Raw genomic sequence first — 18,344 nt, 5'->3', positions numbered from 1 at the left:
TCTCCTCTGAGGTTCTTGTATTCAAAATATCATGCATCCATCCTTTCACTTGTGTCATCCTTTATCGGCCTCCCAAATCAAACAGTTTCTATCTGAGTTGTCTGAGTTTTTAGCCTTTGTCGTACTTAGTCATGACAAAGTCTTGATTGTTGGAGATTTTAACATTCATGGTGATGAAAAATCTGACAGGTTTGCATCAGAATTTTTAAATATCATGGAGTCCTTTAATTTTACACAACATGTGTCCACATAAATGTGGCCATATTCTGGATTTAGCTTTTACCTTGGGGTTAGTTTACATTCATTGGTTTTAAGAGACATTTTTATCTCAGATCATCTCTGTTTAATCTTTAACTCTGAATTCTGTTAACAATACTCAACAGAGGAAAATTTGCTCTTGCATCTTTGATGACAAATGACAAAATATGTTCTTAATGCCAAAGAAAGACAAGACAATCCAAAAGAAAAAGGAAGAATAAAAAATAGAATGATTCTCTGTTATCTCTCAACCATCTCAGTTCTACATCAACATTTTTCAGTTGAAGTATCTTTTGAAATTCAGGCCTCTGTGAAGTCAAACTTAGACTTAAGATCAACCCAGGGAGTGATTTATGCAAATAACACAGAAAAACATGGAAAAGCAAGCAATCGTATTTTCTATTGATGCTTTTTGTCCATCCATCCATTTTCTATACTGCTTAACCCATTGGGAGTTGCAGGGGGATGAAGCCTGTCCCAGCTAGCATTGGGTGGGAGGAAGGGTACACCCTGGACGGGTTGATGCTTTTTGTGGGATTCTTAAATTAAGCAACTTGGGTTTGTTATTGAGTCTTGAAACAAGATCTATTTAGATAAGACTGTGGGATTGAGACAAATTGAGACAAAAAAGATATGATCATGCTTGATTTAAGATAATACTTTAAAGTTACACACTAAAAGTAAGAAATTAACTTTTAAAACAAGAAAAATTATCTAACACTTCTTAATCCAAGTTTTTAAATCTTGGTAAGCATCAAATAATTTGCAGTGTTGTAAATAGGCCATGGGTTGTTTTTTTTCAATTGACTGCAAGTTTCTCTTCATGTCCAGGTATTTGTGATCGCACACTGAAACCAAACACTGTAAATGTGGACATTTAATTAGAGAAAATACAGTACATATTTTTGCACAGACAATCAGCTGCTTAAGTCTCAGATTGCATCTTGCTGATTGATGACCAGCTGGTATCTTCATCACAAACTTACATTGCATCACATGAGGCTGCGAAGTGAAGGAAATCTCATGTCTCTTAAAACATCAGTCCCCTGCTTTGATTCAGTCTCTGTATGAGTCTCTGGTGGGAGAGGCGAAGACCCAAGGAAAAGACTTAAGTCAGAGCCTCTGGACACATTTTAAGAAAAGCTCTGCCTCTCCCTCTGCACTGACTCGAGCTAATGTGTCAGTCACCTGAACCAGCAAGTGTTGCGTGAGCTTGCGGTAGAAGGGATGCTTGATTTATTTTGTCCTTGCCCCTGTTTACAGGATTTACAGTTACGTAAGTGACAAGACTATTACTCTGCAGTAAAGATAATATGATTCTTAAGTTAGAAGCAGTAAGGTGTTACACTTCTGTGCTGCAGGCAAATTTAATATGATTACAGTAACTTACGGTACTTTGTGCTGCATAACACTCAACACTGCATGTGTTTGCCTTTTTCAACATCTGTTCTAACTACGGCAATCATAGACAGAGATGGCTGAAGTCACCAGTTAACATGGTCACTCTTTAAAATGTTAAAAATTGACTAGGAGCAGCAAAACATTTCACAGAAATGAGTATGGTATCATCCAAAGTGTTCAAATGAATGTCGACTTCTTAACTACATGCCTCTGTCACTATCTTCTTTGTGAAAATGTATAAATTGATATGATTGTTATCTTTTAAATGTTCTTTTTTTCCTTTATAATTTTATCTCATTTTGAAGGTTATTTAAACATGAATACACAAAATCTTTTAAAATATTTATACTTCTATTGATCTAAAAACAGCAGATGTACTCACAGAGGTGTCAACAAGAGCAATCTAAAACACACAGAAACATGCAGCAGAACAATAACAGCTGCAGGATTAAGTCACATGTAAAATTACTACAGGACCAAAGGACAAGCAGTAAAATCAAAATTAATGAGCTTTGTGTAGAGAGAAACAGCTTGGCTAAATAACTAAATAACCACGCAGACACCTGGGCAGAATGAGGGGCATCTATCCTTCCAAATTTCTACCTATTTATCCTTTCAGAGCTGCACAAATAGGGCCATAAAACTGAAATGCACCCATAAGGCCTCCATTACAGAAATATGCCAAATAAACAATAATGGGAAAACACAGGATGAGGAATAAAATCAATTTTCCGTATTACAATGTGCTAACATCACTCTTGATCAGCTAATGAATAAGTTCATCTCTCCATCTGTTTTTTGAGTGTCTCTGGCTGCTGCTATGATGCCAGTTTACATCTGACTGACTGATGAGAAGAGTCATCCCACAGCACGGCTCGTCTTAGGTGAAGTGATGAGGGCCTAAGGTGAAATTCATCAAGGGAATTATCTAACTGGGACAAACTCTGAGTTCTCCAGCAATTGATGGGAAATCATTTTGTCTCTTTGACCTTTTCTTAATCTGCAGTTCTAACACAGTTTGGTATTTGTGTCCACAGTAATGGGAACATGGTGCTGTATTAGGGCTGAATTAGCTGCTGAGGGGGAAAAAGTGTAGGATCACGCCAAATTAACTTCAGCCCATTACTTCTCAAGGTGCTAAATGCTTTGTTACACCTTTTCATTAACCTTTGACTTTATTACAGGTAAAAAACTATGGCTGGGGTGGGGGGTGGAGGGGGGTTACCATCCACTCTGAGATGTTCCCAGGCCAGATGACATTATCCTTCCCCCGAATCCTGGGTCTGACCCGGGGTCTCCTCCCAGAAGACCTCCACAAGGAGGTGACCAGGAGGCGTCCTGATCAGATGCCTGAACCACATCAGTTGGCTCCCTAAGAGATGAAGTGCCTCTACTTTGAGGTCCTTCTGGATGTCCAAGCTCCTCACCATATCACTAAGGATGAGCCCAAACAACCTGAGGAATATCATTTAGACTGCCTGAACCCGTGATCTCATTGCTCCCGTCATTACCCAAAGTTCATGACGATAGGCGAGAGTTGGAACATAGATAGACCAGAAAATTACGAGCTTTTCCTTGAAGCTCATCGCCCTCTTCACCAGTCCGGTACAACATCCTGAGGATTGGAGTCACCTTGTCTGGAAGAGGGATACCAGCTCCCCCCTGGGTCTGAGACGGACTCTGGGGGGAGCTGGTGGCTAGGCTTCTCTCCATGGGGCCTAGGCGGGCCTAGCCCACAGGTTACACGGAGCAGTCACCCTGTGAACCCACTATCTGCAGGGTTGTTCACAGGGGTTAGGTGCACTGCAAGTCGCACAGCAGGTGAAGGTGGAGACCCAGAACCTAACCTCTCTGGCTGCGAACCTGAGCTGGTTGGGAGGTGGAGCATTACTGGCTAGATGTAATTGGGCTCTCCTCCAACCAAAGTCAAGAAGAAAGGTTAGACACTCTTCTACTCTGGAGTTGACCTGGTCATGAGACAGTGGACCAGCTTTTTACCCTTAGCTTTTTGAGGGAGCATGGAAGTTCACTCATCCATGTCTTTTGTGGACTAAGAGAAGGGTTATGACTGTGTCCTACAGGGGGCAATGTGTGGGGTATTGCAGAAATATGGGGTGCTGGTGGCATGCCATCAGATCCCTGCTTAACCAAAGTAAGGGCTATGTTCACACCCTAGGAACAAAGTCTGAAACATTCCCAGTGTGGTTGGCCTCCGCCAGGGTTGCCTCTTTGTGATTTTTATGGACAGGGGGAGGAGGGTTTTTGGGAGGGTGACCTCAGAATGTCCTCTCTGCTTTTTGCTGACGATGTAGTTCTGTTGGTTCTTCAGCAGGGGACCTTTAGCATGTGCTGAGGCGGTTTGTAGATGAGTACAAAGCAGTTGGGATGACGGTCAGCACCTTGAGGAGGTTATTTGCTTTATCTGCTGGAACACTGGTGTCTTTGACCCAAGTGGAGGAGTTCAAGTATCTTGGGTTCTTGTTTACGAGCAAGGGTAGAATGGACTGGGAGATAGACAGGCGTAAATGTATATACTTGAATAGCGCTGGGAAAGTTTGCCTGGAATTTTTGATGAACTCAGAATTCTCTTATGAAATAGCCTAGAATATTGAATCTTTCTACCATCACATCTAAATCTTTTCTGTTTGATGCAAACAGAAAGTGCCAATTTTCTCATTTTCCAAGACTAATCTAAAATCAAAGCCTGTTTGATATAACCATCAGTGGCCATAGAACTGTCCACTGTGCATGCGGAGTCTGTGTGCCCACTGCATGTAAAATAAACACATTCTGGAGGCTGCTGCTATCCCAAATACCCAGGCGATGCTGGAGGCAGATTCTCATTTACATGATATGAAATGAGTATATTCTGCGTATATTCCTACTGTCAGGGGTATCAGCTCTCCTCGCAGTAGCCACGTACATGGACTGTTAACAGTCGGAATAAGCTGATGATTATTAAATTTTAAAAGGCTTCACCTGCAGGCAGTGCGCATGGTGAGGGGTGTGAGTCACAGGAAGTAAAACGTCAGCTTTGATTTAATGAGGAGTTACAATCTGAGGGCTCTTGCTCATTCTAACACAGTTCTGGATACCGTCACAAATCGTTGATGATACTTAAATAGCACAGTTGCAGGCCACAAGTGCAGTAGAGTTAGTAAAAAAACATGTGTCTCCTCCAGTTCTCACTCAGGTGCTTGTGTGTCAATGGGCTGTAAGAGTGCGTGATGAAATAAAGTATGATTATTTGACTGAGAATTTAACTGATATGCATTGAACAGTGTTTGTGTCACAAAATGGTAAAAGAAGGTTCAATATTTCACCAGCATTAAAAAACTTTCCACTGTTAGAAAAAAAAAAAATAAAAAGGAGATGTGCTCATTTAAAATGTTTATTTTTACAAAGTTTAAAACTGAGGATAAAATAGGTGCTTACAACTAAAACAAGATAAAATAGGCTCTTATGCTAAAAACTAAAATCTTTAAATAAAAATGTTCTTTTGTACAGCTAAAAAATAAGTCAGGTTCAAAGCCGTTAATCAAGAGTCTTTAGGGGTTAAACCATGTTTGGAGAAAGTTCCAGAGTCTCTTCCTTGAAAGGGTTTTACAGAGAGCAGAAGACGAAGGTCTGTGTGCAGCACCGTTCCCTTCTTGGGCCTCTCTCTGTGACCGCCTCGCTGCCGCTCCTCTGATGCTCCGGCATGCTGTAGAGGAGGGGGGTTGGCTCAGTCTCGGCACAGCAAACAATACAAGAACCCACACACACTTCAGGAAAAGTAGGCTCGATCTCTTTCCTTCACTTAGCAGTTATAGGCGTTGTATCCAACCTCATTCGCTTCTCGACGCTCCAGTCCTTTGCACGTCCTCCCCACTTGTACCGGCAGCTGCAGGTTGGCCGTCCACATGAAGACGAAACGGTAGTTGTTAACTGATTTGTGCACTGCGGGACCTGTTTTCAAAAAGTAGCATTTACAGTCAACCAAAACGGCGTTTCTGTGTGGATGAAACACGGATATGACAAAAAAACTTTTGCATAGACTCCTGAATTCGTCTCCGTGTGGATGGCCAACCCTTCTTGTCTTCCTTATGTCTCTTGTCCCTCCACTGCTCTGTCTCCTACTCTGGTCTCTCGTCTTTGCTCCAGTCTGTTCCAGTCTGCCCTCCTGTTTGTCGCACCTGTGTGTCTTTAAAATCAGCCAAGTGTCCTTCTGTCCAATGACAGTGGCGGGTGCACAGTCCAATCAGTCCCAGCTGTGTTTATCAATTGTGTCCAACTAAAAGTCTGTGCTAAAACCAGTAAAACAACTAAAAAACACACATCGATGATTAAAATGGCAAAGAAATCACTTCATTAAAACCACACAAAATCATGCAAATAGAAGTTAGACACAACTTACTTAATACTCTAAAAAGAACAAGACTGGCACTGTGACATATGTGTTTATCAAAATAAAAGAGGGATTTTAAAGATTTCAGTGTGTCGCTGGTGTAATGCAGGTAAGGCTAAGGGATGTCACAGGCTTGGCTGAGGATGTAGATAGACTCAATATGATGTCACTTTATGCGGCCCAGATACAGTATCACTGTAATTTCCCTGCATCCAGCAAGCTAGTCCCTGTAAAAAGTACTGCAACTAAGAAAAAAGTAAAAAGGAAGAAAACGTGTATATATTGAAGACCCCTAATTTTGTGTATAAGGAGTTACAACTGGTTGAAGCCACGGCCAAATTTAATGGGCTGACTGCGCTCTGTTTTATCTGCAGCTTAATCAGGGACTAATTTCTCAAAATTATACTGTGAAGTGATTTAATGTGCTCTGATTGGAATCTAATGGCTGAATATTATCTAACCAGCGTGGCCCATTATTTAATGGCCGGGATGTCCGGAAACATCTGTGTGCTTTAAATGTTTATATCAGCATTGAAGCCAGTTGGTTTTGGTAATATATTCCATGATATTTTCTGTTTGCTCATTAACCGAACATAAAAAATAATTGTGCAGTATTATCATCTTGTTGTTCTGGTAAATTGGGGTGTGCACATGCTGCAGAGGCTCCCTAAAATATTTCTTAATTTTCTGTTTAAAAATATTTTATTTCTTGAACCACAAACCTCCTGTGACACTCAGCCACAGAAGGAAATGGAAATAGAGGGTTTATTAACAGCAGCAGACCTTCAGAAAATCCCCACTCACTGCTTTAACCTGCAAGCGAGGCACAGAAGAGAAAACACTTGGCAGGTTGAGAGAGGTAAAGAGCCAGAGTAAAAGCTAAGTTAACCTAGCAAGGACATTAGCCTGTTCTAACCCCCAACTTATTACTGTCACAGGAAAATAACATGGCACAGGTAAGACTTAGGCTTTATTTGCAAAACAAAATTGAAGGGCAACTGACTAAATTATAAACCGTATTCAGTAAATCATCAGCAAGAATGCGTCTGACTCAGCCAATGATATTTTATTCTTTGAAAACGGCTGTAGATAGTTAAAATAATATCAACAGATTTTCAATATAATCCTCAGAATGCACACAGTTGATGATTCAACTAGACCATGAGACCACACACCTACTGTTTGTAGTAACATGAAGATTTCACACACTCCAGATCTTAGAAACTCACACATCAAACCTATCTCCAGTCTTTGGCAGCCTGTAGTGAAATTTTCAGTTCTAATACACACCCTAATACCTCTAAAATATATTTTCACAAAATGTATCACCACCTCTGGCACTCTAAAGAAACAAATGCTGGATGAAACTGTGAGGTAACAACCCAAACGCTCTTGCTAGATCTAAAAATACCACAACTAAACCCCTATTCTCTACTGTAGCTGCCTGAATCTGGTGCCAAATCATGTTCATGTGTTTGATGCACCCTGCTTTCTGTACTGTTGTGTCTATTACTCTTTTTATTTCTAAATAAGTAGATAACCTCTGTGCCATGATACTTTATAAAATCCTTCCATCCACTTTTAGAAGTGAAATGGTACAAATCTAGCTCAGATCAGAGGACTCCTTCTCCTTGGGAATCGTGAATCCCACTGCTCTACACCAGGCAGCTATTTGAAATAAATGTTTATTTTTAAATCAGTTACTAGTCTCTGGTGAGTGAAATAATAATTTGTGACAAATCAGAACACTCCCATCCAATTTTTTCTTTTTTGGGGGGGGGGCTCTGGCCTAAAATCAGGCTCATCTAAGACACCAAGGAAACAATTCCCTTTATATGATTACCATGAACTAGGGGTTGGCAACTGGCATTCCCTGGCTGAGGGGGGCCTGCTAGCAAGATTTTGCTCTCAAAATTATTTTGATAGTGATGTTAATTTATCTATTTTACCTAACAAAAATGCCATGATAATCAGCTATGGACACAAGACGCACTGCAGACAGGGTAAAGCTCCCAGTAATAAAAAGCAAACTAATATCATAGTAGCAACAGTTATCACCCATATTGTTTCTTCTTTTGCCTACAGAAGATAAAGTGCAAGACGGTTCATTTCTAAAACCCGTACAATATAATTTGGCTACGGAATACATGTACAGTACATACCCAATGTAACAGCTGGCTGTCAGTGCTTCAATGTATTGCTTATGTGCCTCTGTCTGAAACGGAACAGATACTTTGTAGGTACCATGCTAGTCTAAAATGATGTTACTGAAAGTAGAGGTCAGCAACAATGGATGCTGGTGAGAAGCACTCTGAAACTGAGGTTGTGAGCTCTGGCAGTGTGAAAAATATTGACTGTTGACCCAAGCCCTAAGTCAGGATCTGCTGGGTTAGAAGGAGGAAGACATTCATTCTCAAAGTGAAAATGAAACACATGCAGGCTATTAAAACTGGATACTGTGGAGTGGACTAAACGTCAGCTCCATCTGAGATATTTTTCAGCAAGTGATCCAGACCTCTACCAGGCTACAAAAACAGAGAGAGCATAAAATGAGTAACAGAGTCATATATCAGGGCCAGAAGAGTGTCTACTTTCTGTATCCACAGTGAATGTGAGAAGAGTCCTGCTGAGAGTGAGAGTGAGTCAAGCTGCTGGATAAAAGCTGTGGATACTCAGAGCTACACTGTCCTCCCTGTTCTGGACTGTTTTTCTTGATCTACAGCATCCTGGTCAGCCTGGGCCCTCACCAGTTCAAACTCAGAGCTGACAGAACCACGCTTTATTTTTTTTCTCTGCTGCTCTCAACTCAGTTTTCACACACCTTGAAAGTAACAACACCTACGGGTGCTGTCGGTTGAAGAAATTGCTCTGGAGTCTTGAGAATCAGACTGTGACTGCTTATTGACCTTCTTGTTAGAAAAGACCTCAGGCGAATGGATTGGTGGTCACATCTCCTCCACTGAAGTGCTAGACACAAGAGCACCTCAGGGCGTATGCTCAGTCCCTTTATGTTTATGCTGCACCAGTGCAACTGAAACCCCAGACATGAAGGGATCGTGTTCTCTAAAGCAGTGGTTCCCCCCTGGAGTCCTGGCACCCCTAGGGGAAGCACCAGAGATTTCAGGGGGAACCCCTTTGCTCTGATCTTGAAAAAATTAGATTCCAAAATATGAAACAAAAAGAAAAAGAAAATAAATCATGATTAGAAATATTGTACAATAGAGTTATTACGGCATCCCTAAAAGAGAAAAATGTGAGGATCTTTGTGCAAAAAAAGTGAACATTTTGGGGAATAAAGTACATTTCTTTAAATATTACCTTGTATACTTACCAGAAAACAAATTCAGAATTTCAGACTTAAAAAAGTTATCAATTTACAAGAAAAAAGTAAGTTTATAAAGTCTTAAATTTGATATCAGAAACTCAAAATTTAAAGTTTTTAAAATTATAAATCTGCAACATTACAAAGGTGAAAATTTACAAGAAATCAAACTGAAAGCAACTGGATAGTTAGATTTTTAGTTTTGTGTATGTGCTTCTGTTAAAGTAAAACATTTTCTTGTTTTTTTTCTCATAAATTAACAACTTTTTGAATTTAAGAAGTTTTGATTTTTCTTGAAAATCAACATATCCTCTATTGCTCTGTTTTCAAGAACAAGTGTATGAGGGCCTGTTATTTTTTGGATTTTGGATTTTGTCCAAAAACACTTACAGGAACTTTGCTCTTGAAACTTAATTTTTGGCAAACTGACTTTTTAAATATTTTTTAAATTTAGACTTTTCTTTTCAACACTTAGACCTTTTTTTTAAATTTGTATTTCAAGTTTTTCCACAAAATCTGGACTTTATTTAAGACAGTGAACTTCAATCTTGAAACTTTATTTCAACTTTTTACAAAATCTTTATTCTGGTCATTGGAACTTAAATCTTGAATAAGTATTTACACTTTTTTCTTGAAATTACAATCTTTTTCTTTTTCTTTTGACTTAAATATCAAAGTGCACAGGGTTATTTTTTTTCCCTTCACATTGGCCTGAATCCTTTATAAAGCAGCATCCTGAGTGGAAAGATTATAAATTGGGATGGGTTGATGACATGAGAGCTCTGCGTTGGTTTTAGACTCCTGCAGAAACAACACTAAAAACACCATTAGTACCCATCCACAGAACCTGAGCGATAACAGTGAGTTAAAGTCCCTGCCCAGTGCCTGAAGGGTACAAAAAATCAAAATCCACCCAGTAACAGCATGCTCACCTTGCTGCTGTCTGGCAAACAACCCAGGAACATCCACTTTTGTACCAGCAGACTACAGAGCAATGTCTTTCCTCAGGCTGTGAGCCTCCCAAATTCATCCTCTGTACTGTTTCATGAATAATAGTTTGTGTCTTTTTGTTTTGTGTGTAGCACAAAGGGACTACAGATGGCTTTTTATTGTGCAGCTCTGTCTTGCAGAATCATAAATAAACCTTAAACTTTACAAAATGCAATCCAGTAGCCTTGCAAAAACAAATAGCACTTCAGGTGTTCAGTTTAGGTAGAGATTTGTGTATGAGCTGTTGTGCATAAAGAGCTGTAGCTCATGTTAGCGTTGTTTTAAATAATACTCAAATGTATTCCTGCTGAGAACAAAGAATCTAAATGCTCAGCTTATTGACAATATTGCAATCTCAAAACAAACTCTTTATGCTTCTGCTATATAATTGCAGTTGTTTTGTCTTTATGAAATCACCCACAGATTGTCAGAATATTGATGCCAAACAATGCTGGGCTACATGGTTACTAAAGAAAAACAAATAAAACAAGAATAGTTGCAGGGTTGAAGCCTTTATTTATGCAGGTATACATGAAAAAAGGACTTTGCTTTCAGCCTTGCAGCATGATAGTCTTTTATGTTCTCTCTACACCCACCAAACAGTCAGTTTTTAGAAGCCCTGCAGTCGGATTTAGTTGTACTATTTAAGTTGAAAAGTAAAGCTGGGGTGAATGTGAGTGTAAGTGTGTGTGTGCATACATTATAGCCGCTGTTCCAGGAGGAGATGACAGATCCTGAGAGAGTGGGAGTGAGGCTGGACCCAGTCTTTGGATGTCTCTATTGTTGAAATAAGACAAGAGAGTTTCAACATCTTTTTTTGAAAACTGACTCACTCTTCAAGTACTTTGGCTCCCTGAGTTTGAGCTGTCGGAAAAACTTTGCATGACCATAGAAACACGACGCAAGAGTGAGGAGAGCAGGCAGAAGTGCAGGAATGTCCCGGAAAATGTCACATCCGCTTCACACTGAAGGGTAAAGCAAACCATTGACCCTATTGCTGAAAAGGTGCTGTGTGGCGTTCTGCACTACAATTCGACTTTATAGTTTTACATTTTGTCCAGCTGAAGAACAGAGAACAAAGGGGCCCACATTTATGTCCGATTAAAACCAGTGTAGAGTTGAATGTACAGAGCCCATGTGGGGTTTTCTCTACAGTTTCTCTTGTTAAGGTGTCCGTCTCCATGTTAGAGAAGAAGAAGAAGAATTTAAATGTGTTGTCTGGCATCCTGAAAATATGAAATGACCAAAGATTCACAATGAGTTAAGCTGGTTCAAAGCAGAGATAAACCACTCTCTCCTCCTTGTTAATGAGACTTAAGAAGGGGTTAAGGAAAGTATAAGATTACCAATATCTTATATTAAACCAGGGTCACAGCAGCGCTGACAGCTTCTCCAGATGTGCCGACTGATTATGATCCAATATAAAATGATATTCTGTGCATACAGTCCGGGTTTTTGTACAGTAAAATTGTTTGGAGTGAAACATTCCTTTCCCTGATAAATCCTTACCTCAGTCTCAGCAGTCTAAAGCAGCCTCTCTGATTTCTAAAGTAGCCTAAAACAAACACTTAGTCTTTGAATATAAAAGACAAGAAAGACATAATTTATTCACTGCTCAACATCATTTTGAAAGAAATACAACCTACAGGCTGAGTCAAGTGTTATGTTAAGTACATTTTAAATGCCATTTCTAATCTGACAGCATTAGATTTACCCTGCACAGCAAGTCCACAATGACTTGAAAACATACAAGAGCTGAGACCTGGCCTTGGATTTGAGTGTAACCTCTGCTGGCGTCCAGATGGAAATGCCCTTCAGCCAGTTTTCTGTCATGCGCACACCTGATAAATGAAGGTTAAGGTGTCTGAAGCCATCTGACTTCATCTTACGTCCACAGTGGCTATGTTTAAAGCCTATACAAAAAATGATGCCTCCAATGATGACAAGCCTCATTTGAGGGAGATGGCCCCCCCAACCATCACACTGCCTCCACCAAAAGATGTTACTCTATTGGTGCAGCAATCAGCATAGCGTTCTCCACGTCTTCTCCACGCTTTGACCTTATGATCCTACTGCTGTAGACAGGATCTGGACTCATCGCCTACGGTACCTATGCCGACAGGGTGAGGAAACGGTTTTCTTGGGTTGTCGTCTTCTTGGGGGCCCACTGACATCTGTCTCTGACATCCACCGTTATATGGAACTTGGCCTTCAGTTTGGAGATGGTACTAGGGCTCACTCCAAACAATGCTGCAACTTGGTTTGCGAAACACCAGCTTGAAGTTGCACTGTCGCACAGGCCCTGTACAGATCACTCAAACGTGGCATGCCGATTCTTGGAGCAGACACCTACTGACCACTGAAGCAGGGCCCATGGTACCAGAAACTCAAAACAAGAGTCAATAGCAACAGCAAAATAAACTACTTGGCATTGGCAGAGATGATTTGGCAAATATTTCATGCGCGCAATCCACACACTCAGCTCAGCTGCTCATCCCACAAATGCATGTTCCTTACAAATGACACCATTTGAAAGGGAAATAAACAGGCCTTCAAACGGTATGAGATTTATTGTTAAGAAGCATTGTTACAGCAAAGAAATAATATACCAAACACAAATTTCCTTACTTTTTGTGCTAAGTTTATTAATCTAACTCAGCAGGTAGTGATCTTTATACCTTCACCAGCTAGCTCCAGAGATACGGTAAAGAAAAATAAAGTCTTAAAGACAATACAGCTTGATAGTCTAATGATATAAAGTCTTAGATCAGTATCTTTATTTGATCAATTAAAAAATAAGCAGGTTTTATCAATATTTTCAATATATCACCACCATGATCATTTCAAAACAAGATCTTATGAGTAAGATAAATTACAATCTGCAGTTCTCTGTGGATTTCTGCCTGTAAGCTTTAATTAGTCATTTTTCTCTGTTGTTCTACTCCAGAATGGTCTTTATCATTAAACCAGGCCTAAGGCCGTCTTATTGGCAGGCTTGGCTATGTTCTCTTATTCAACCCCAATTAAACTTGAGGACAGAATTTTGATTAAAGATCAGTTAAGACCAAAACTTTGAAGTTTTACTTTATTGCCATATATTTGAAAGGTAGAGTGTTAAATCAGCAACAAAGTATTATAACAGGCCATGTAGTGACACATTGTTGATCACCTTTTGGTTGATAAACACTGAGAAACACAGGCCAAAAATGACTACAAACTAGTAAATATGTAGTAACTATCACTCAGCGTCAGTAAAGGCTCTCGTATGTCTGATGAATGAAGTCTAACATGTCTGAAGCAATCTGGAAGGACAACATACAACATGTGTCTCTGTCAGGAATACTATCAATGTTGGATTAACTGATATAATGTAAAGTATAACTCATATACCAAATGTGATTTGATCTCTTTCCAGGTGATTCAGCAAAGCAGTAAAAGATTTCTGGTAACGGTAGTGACACTTTGAACCCCCATGTGAGATCATTCCTAGTCATTTACAATGAACCAACAAAATTCCTGCCCTTTAGTTTTAGTTTGTTAATGTATTGTTTCATGTCAGTTGATAACAATGACTCAATGTAAGACATAACAGTTAGTTAGCATGAGCATCTGATTTAAAAATTGGCATTTAGCAGCATTGCAGGCTAGAGGAAAGGGTTCTTCTCTCACAGTAAGCCCAACCGCTAACTATGACGTGAAGACCGTATCTTTGGCACATAGAAACTTGTCGAGACTGTTTAATTTAACTGTGCAGCCAGCTAAAAGGGACCGCAGAGAAGGGATAAATTAAACTTCTGATATAGGTTGTTGCAGTCATGTGATCCCAACAATGTACTGGATTCAGGTTGGGGGCAGGAAGAGAAGAGCACCAATTAGAAATCAGTGGGAATGGAGGAATGTTAATAGGATACAGCTCTATGAACCAGTTATGCCCTCATTTATTCCCTTAGCAACTGTGGCAGTTTTTCCCATTAATTAATGGTGGTTATTTCCTCATGTGTTTCCAGGTATAGCGTGCCAATTTTGTCAAATTAACCAATTGAAGATTTCCTTGTTTGTTACTATGCAGTTTTTTTTTTCCAATGCACAGATATTTGCTCATTTCTTTAACACTCCCAAACTTTTCCATTAAGTTATGGCAGATGCCTCATAGGATTAAAACATTACCATTTAGCATGTTAATTATGGTAGTAATTTCCTAATTAGCTTACCAGTCACTAAGTGGGTTTTTCTTCCATACTAATAGTACTAAATAAGTAAGAAGTGAGTCATAAATTGGAAATATGGTATTATTAAGTAAGTATTCACCCAGTAATAATGTATTGATTAGCAAGTAATCCCTCATAATATTGTGAAAATTCTCTGGGTTACCCTTACCCTAACCCTAACCCTCTAACCCTAACCCTATCCCTAACCCTCCTAAGACTGTGGACATTCTCTGGGAACTAGGTGGTATTTCACCCAATAATTTTCTATGAATAAGATGATAATTTTGATTAAAAAAACAAACTTCTTATCAGAGAGTTGCCATATAACCAGGAATCTTCTGATAAATAATATGTTATAATTAGGTAAATGCTTTATTGATATTACCAAGTTATAACCAGGCAATTACTACCTTATTACTAGACAATTACACTTATCACTATAAAAAATAGGGAATTAGGCCCACTTGAATAAAGTGCTATCTTTTTTTATTATACTGTAGTCAACTACTTATCGGTTTCCCGTTTGCTCTTTGTAATTTCCTACATTCTAAAATTGACAGGCACTGTTAGTGGGTAGGATATGCCTAAAGAGACAAACATTTCCCTCAGGAGCTGGCAGGGACTAGAAACAGAATTAAGGGAGCATAATTATTAAACTCCTATTTGACAGGTGGCCAAGAAGAAGACTTCAAGCAAATGATAATTTGTCTCACTGTTTGCTGGACCTGACAGAAAATAACTATTTGTCTACAAGTTTGTAATATCACATGAAAAGATATCTTATAGTATTTAGATATTTTCCATCTGCCAAAATGGAGAAATCTCATAAGAACATCTGAAGCTCAATGATTAAAGTGAAACAACCCAGCAAATTGACTTCTTAATGAAAGCTGTGTACTTTGTCTAAAAAATAGTGAGCTAATTTCTCTTTCATTGAAAAGTTGCGTACAATATGACAACCATGTTCTAATCCCTGTAACATAAGGCAAATAGTGCAAAACCAGTCAGTGGTAGCAGCTGTCTGCCTAAACTGGTCTCTTCTTCCTCGATCAATCATGTCCATAACCCCTTTTCCATCCCTCCATCCTTCATGGCCAATAATAAGGCTAATTCCTCTGGGGCCTTACTTTTCTGTGACCATCATATATTCAGCTGCTATGTAATTAAATACTGTGGCCCTGATGTCACGGCTGCAGGGATGTCAATCATGATATTCCACAGCACCAGACATGGCTGGACTATTAAGGTCCAAGTTATGTGATCGGCTCCCCGTGCCTCACCGTGTTCTTGATTCAGTCAGCCCAAACAGGTACATCTTTGGGGCCTTAGCTGCCCTGTTTACATCTGTCTGAGATTGGTTCTGCACAGTCTGTTCCTCCATGCACACAGCGGCTGCATGTAAACACAGATGGCTTGGATTCATGGCTGCATCCAGAATGAGGTTGAAGAAAGAAAATGTGCTGTTTAGCTTTTTGGACAGTTTTAAAGCATTGGTTAATGATCTGTTTTTCTTGCACTTGGGTATCTGACTTTCCCTCCTCTGTCAGTCTGAATCTCTGCCACCTCATTCTGTAATAACAGACTGAGTTTATATGAATTTCTGTTACATCAGTGTCAGGGCTAGCTGCACTTAGCGTCTTTTTCTTTTACATGCTGTTTCTACAGCTCCATTTCACAGACATACAACTCTGTCGACTACAACCATTTAACCGTATAACAAAGCAAATATTCATGATGGATACAGAAACTGTCATCTTTTTGTACAGACAAAGCTGCCTGCCATTTAATGCTGAGAACAAAATATACAAAATGTTAATCCACCCACAGAGCTGCATTCAGGGTAACCTGACATGTAGCAAGTGGTCCGTGGCATTTTCTTTCTGACTCTGACAGACGCAGGGCAGGCTGAAGTGCACAATTAAAGCGCTGCTTTTGGAGGAAATGTACGACGTTTGGAAGGGAAATGAATCGCATTAAAATGTCAGAGAGAGAGAGAGAGAGAGAGAGAGAGAGAGGGAAGGAAGGAGAGAGAGTTCATGTTATTTAGCACAACCCACTCATCTGACCGTAAGTGAAGACCATCAATTCTCTCCATCCAATTAAGCAGGGCTTTAAATCCATCACAGTGTTTCCCCTACCATTATAATAGGGGGGTGCCCGACACCCCAACCCCCTTTTATACAATAATTCCACCATCAATGCATTGAAAAATATCCAAATATGAATGTAAAATTATTGTAAAAGCAACAAATAGTTTCACCACATCTTCAAACTTGAGATAACTGCTCTAGCTAGTGAAATGTACAGAAAAAAAAAAAGTGTACAGTTCCTTGGATATTTTATCCTTTTGTTGATTTCATCACTCAATATAATTTGTTTGTTTGTTTTTTTTGTTTTTTTTTTTTTTACAAAAAAAAAGACATAAAACCCCTTTAATATTAAAGTGAAATTTCTACAAAATAATGTCAACTTGAAAAGCACTCAGAGAGCGTAGACCTCCACCATTAGCCCTAGCTCCCAATAGTGAAGATTCCTGTTCCAAATTCCTGGATCCATCCATTGTACCCCCCACCACTGCATTTGCTGATTACTTTCTCCCTGGTAGGGTGGGAACACAGTGAGGCAAAGCATTGGCTTTGCTACGGGTGGACTGTCATGGTGGAAGCATTGCCTGCTGGTGCCAACAGATGCACTGACAGTCTCACCCATGGTCTCACTGGACAACTGGAAGTCATGGCAGAGAGTGACTGTTCCTCTATTCCTCCCAGCATTGTGAGTATTCTTGCTACAGTTCGCTGTCTTTCTCTCTGTTACACTCTGACTCATCTCCTCGACCAGGCCTGCATCTTTCAAACTCTGTAAACATCAAAACTTTAAATAGAAACACACCAAAATGCTGCTGGGTTTGAAGTTACTCATGTCCACCATCTCCTGGTGTAAAGTGGTAACAGCGCCGAGCTCTGCCATTAGCCATATCTCCCAATAGTACAGAATCCAGACAGTGATCCAGATCACTCCCAAAATCTAATCAGTTCTTCCTTATACCATTTCTGACATTTTCTGAAAATTTCAAAATTCGTCCACAACTTTTTGAGTTATGTTGCTAACAAACTAACAAACAAAATAACAAACCAACAAATCCACCCGATCACATAACCTCCTTGGCGGAGAAAATTAAATAAAATTATGTAATGTTAAATAAGTGACTGCATAAATATTCACCCCTTCAAGCCAGTATTTAGTAGATGCACCTTTGGCTGCAATCACAGCACTGAGTCTGTCTGGATAGGTCTCAATCAGGCTTCCACATCTGGACACTGAAATTTTACTCCATTCTTCTCTGCAAAACTGCTCAAGTTCTGTCAGGTTGAACAGGGATCAGGTGTGAACAGCCTTTTTCAAGTCCAGCCACAAATTTTCTATTGGATTTAGGTTTGGCCTTTGACTCCGCCACTCATGAACATTGACCTCGTATATCTTTAAACCATTTCTCTCCAGCTTTGGCTGTATGCTTAGAGGCATTGTCTTGCTGGAAAAGAAATCTCCTCCAAAGCTATAGGTCTCTTGCAGACTGAATAAGATTGTCTCCAGGATTTTTCCACTTTTTCCCACATTTATTTTACCCTCCAATTTTACACACCTTCCAGGGCTGTCTGAACTTTTTTTCACTTCACTGTGGTGTCTCCATCATGTCTTTTGGCAAACTCTAGTCGAAATTTAGTACAAGTTTTCTTCAACAGTGGATTTCTGATTATGTGACTATAGCACCAATGTGCTG

The sequence above is a fragment of the Cheilinus undulatus genome, linkage group 10, assembly GCF_018320785.1.
Source record: "Cheilinus undulatus linkage group 10, ASM1832078v1, whole genome shotgun sequence".
NCBI lineage: Eukaryota > Metazoa > Chordata > Actinopteri > Labriformes > Labridae > Cheilinus > Cheilinus undulatus.
This window is presented reverse-complemented; position numbering follows the sequence as displayed.